Here is a 3970-nt window from a genome sequence, read left to right on the forward strand (position 1 = left end):
CGTGCGATGGTTACTCGGACGCGGGTTAACGATGATGGTAGATGTGATATGTATGAAATGTGCTTTCTTTTAAAGGTTAAATAGGTTATATCCTCATCTCATGTTTTATGATTTCATTATTATTTTAGTATTATTCATGCCTTACATACTCAGTACAATGTTCGTACTGACGTCCTTTCTTTTAGACGCTTTGTTCATGCCCACGGGCATGAATGAGAGATGGTGCGGTCCGTTAGGAGCTTATCGGCGGATTCACGGAGCACTCCACTATTCCTGAGTCGCTACTCATGATCATATTCTTTGTGTATATATTTGAGGCCACGACGGGGGTCCTATCCCGTCCGATGTCTCAAAGATTCTGAGAGAGGCTCGTAGATACGTACGTGCGGGTAGTAAATGTCCCTCCATGATCACATTGTACTCTTGTATATCATTTTTAGCGACTTTGAGGGCTTATGTATATAGACCCTCACGTTGCTTTGGAGATTATTTATGTTCGTTGAGTATGATGATTAGCCCTAACGAAGGTGCTGTTAGTCAACTCATATTCGCATGGCCCCTTCTAATGGTGACAAGTTACATGATACATAAATGGCTCCATTCCAATAAACAAGACCATGTTTGAAACTTATATCATGCCGTCTAGGAAAAGGTGGACCAGAGGCTCTCCATTTCTTAGTTTCGGATGAGGAAATCTCAATCTGGTGGTTCACAGGTTCCAGTTCAGAAATTTGGAGGCAGATAACTTTGTAATGACGCGATTTCTAGGGATCAAAGGCTAAACTCATCCCGATAACATCCCCCGATGGCTTCGGAAGTGATGAATTGTTGAGTAGTCGGGTTGAATATGTAGTAGTTTTCGTTAAATGTAAAAGGATTATGAAACGTGCGACAGAGAAAATACCATTGCAAGACTGCATGATGAGGATTTTAGGTGAGTCATTTTGTAGAAAAGGGAACTTTTGGAATGGTGCTGGAATTGGATATTTCAGGCTAAAGGGCACAAATTTATGAAAAGGATTGGTTAAGAATGAAGAATGGTACAGGAAAATGCCACTGGCAGGGCTGAAATAGGGAATTCTGAGGCGCGTGAAGTGAGGACTAGAGATTAAAGAATGCCATTTTGTCGATACACATTTGAATCGGACGAGTGATTTTACAGGCAGACGAAGGAGGATTTCTGTTAATAGTGCTTCATTAGAAAACACTACATCTGCAGCAAATGTTGAAGAACTGGTTACTACTATCTTCTTTTTGCTCTTTGACATTTTAATTCTGTGTAGAAATTTGGAATTGAAATGGCCATTTAATAGCTATTTTCTGCAAAAACTCAGCTTGCAGAGAACCTTTTCTTTGACATTCTTTATTTGTTTGGTTGTTGGATTTTAATTTCATTCCTCAAATGCAATTTAATATGCAATTAAAGAGTCAATGCAATAGTTTAATACACGATCCTTTGAAGTTGGGGAGTTGATTTAGCTAGTTCATTTTAAACTTTGTTTTTAATACTTCTCGATTATAAGGTAAGTGCAGTGGCAATAATAGATCGAGAGATTTCTTGTTAGTGGAGTTACACTGTTGTAATTACTTGGATGAGAGTACATGCTTTTTAATTGTGATGTTAACTTTATGATCTCAAATTGGAATTACTTGATGGCGTGCAAATAATTTGTTATATACTAGTTAAATAAAAGGCTTAATACATAGGTAGCTTCTTAAACTTGTCTAGATATTCCATTTTGACATACTCGAACTGTGCCTTGTTCCAATTGAATGCCTTAGTTAACTACATAAATATGTCATCTCGGTTAATTATATGCATTCACCTTAATAAGCCATAACACCTCAAGCATTTTCAAAACTGTGTACATAATCACCAAGAGCGTCAATTAAGAATTATAATAAAAGTTTCAGCAAGGTTAATCTACTACAACAATTGCATTCTCTTAGTAAGTATTAGATTTCATTTGAAGAATCAGACCAAATAACGTTCTCCGCAAGCTCTGTTTTAGGCAAAAACATGATCCACCTTACCCACTCATTTATTAACTAAGTCTATTTTGATCTGCTCAAATCCAGCCTATTTTTACCTAGAGAAATAATTATTCCATTTTAAAGGTGTTTGTCAGCATCATCAACAAATACCAAACATTCAAGTTCCAATACAGCATTGATCAACATCACAAGACAATAATGAAATAAAGGGAAGAACCAGGGGCAAAGTTGCTACTCGGAACCTAGACCTCGGAATAATGTAAGGCAAATTAAAAGGTAGTTTAGATATTTAGTGGAAAAGGTCTACCTCCTAAAGCTTAAAACATAGTACAACATAGTGCGCAAACTTGGACCAAAAATGAACAAATAGCCCGGTGACATCAAGAAAATTTAGGATGAGACCCACCAACGAGAAAATTTAGGATGGGACCCAAGGAAACTATTAACTGTGAATGCAGCAAAGCATTGACTCAAATTAAACTCAAGTTAAAGCTTAACCACAGCACAACATACCAGTGAATTTCCCGCTCAAATTAAACTCAAGTTAAACTCAAGTTAAAGCTTAACCACAGCACAACCTTCCAGTGAATTTCCCACTCAAATTAAACTCAAGTTAAACTCAAGTTAAAGCTTAACCACAGCACAACATAACAGTGAATTTCCCCTATAAAAACAAACGCAAAGCTAACCATCACTAAGCTTTAAGCTACATCATGGGCTTGAATATCCACATTACTATTGACATAGCTCTCAAATTTGCCTTAGTATCTGCTATTGTAAGCATAGTATGGTGGTGCTTGCACACTCTCATACGCCGGTGCCGTATCAATATTGCCGATGCACATGAGCCACCAGTGGCAGCAACTCAAGCTCCGCCATCACCGCCACTGGCCATAAACTTGCAACTTTCTGTTTCAGGCTCACTTGACGACGCGATTTAAGGTTATTAGCTTTCAACTTATCTAATTCATCAATAGATTCAATTTTATGATTTTTCAAATACGATATGAATAAAAGATATAAATGATCAGTTGAACCTATAAGTTATGCATGCACTCTATGCATCCACCTCTAACTTTTGTTTCGTCGAACAAATATGTATTATGTATATATGGGTTTGGTTGTTTAACTTAAAAGAGCACCGTTAACTTGGACAAGTTTTAAAAATTATTACTGTAGTACTTATTTTGAGAAGTGCTTTTATCAAAATAGACTTTTGAAAGAAGTAATTACGTAGTATTTAGCAAATTCATTTAAGAAGTGTTTTTTTAGCAGTTGACAAAGAGATTGTGTTGGTCATTCCTTACAAAATATATTGAAGTGTTAAATTATGGAAAAGAGGATGTTAGGGTTTCATTTTATAATTTATATTATTTAAGTAGAGAGATAATTTCAAATATTCTTTCATGAAAGACGTTAATTAAGTATTCATTCAGATTAAATCAATGAGATATAATTTGGTAGATATAAATTTTGGTAAGAATATTTTATCTTGAAAATTTTTCTGCTTATGCTTCTTGGAAGAAATTGAAATGTGTAGCTTCTCTCTAATAGTAGAAAAACTGATTTTGTATTGCTCAGCATATCTTTTAGTTTTTGGCCAAACACATCAAATCTCACAAAAAAAAAAAAAAAAAAAAAAAAAAAAGTGCTTTTCAAGAGAAAAAGTATCTTTGTTAACAAAAAAACTTGGCCAAAGAAGTTATTAATCTACACGGCGTAATATATGTGTGCACGACGTAATATGTATATATATATATATATATATATATATATATATATATATGTGCCTAGAGGAACTAGCTGCAATATTGTTTATTTGACGAGGCCGAAAAAATTGTGATACAAAGGAATGGAAGAAGAATGGTAAAAAATGGAAAAAAGAATAAAAGTAGGTGGATGGATGACGCGTTATCTGTTTTTCTAGTTAATTACTGTTATTGTTCCATTGATGCTTATTGAGAATTTGATGAAT

The 3970-nt window shown here is 34.9% G+C and overlaps 1 pseudogene; it reads right to left on the minus strand.

Annotated features, from left to right (window-relative positions):
* Window positions 1-542: 542 nt before the first annotated feature.
* LOC132061048 (F-box protein At5g07610-like) lies at window positions 543-1268 on the minus strand (annotated as a pseudogene).
* Between the last annotated feature and the right edge of the window lie 2702 nt (window positions 1269-3970).

Source organism: Lycium ferocissimum, chromosome 6 (genome assembly GCF_029784015.1).
Source record: "Lycium ferocissimum isolate CSIRO_LF1 chromosome 6, AGI_CSIRO_Lferr_CH_V1, whole genome shotgun sequence".
In the NCBI taxonomy this organism is placed as follows: Eukaryota; Viridiplantae; Streptophyta; class Magnoliopsida; order Solanales; family Solanaceae; genus Lycium; species Lycium ferocissimum.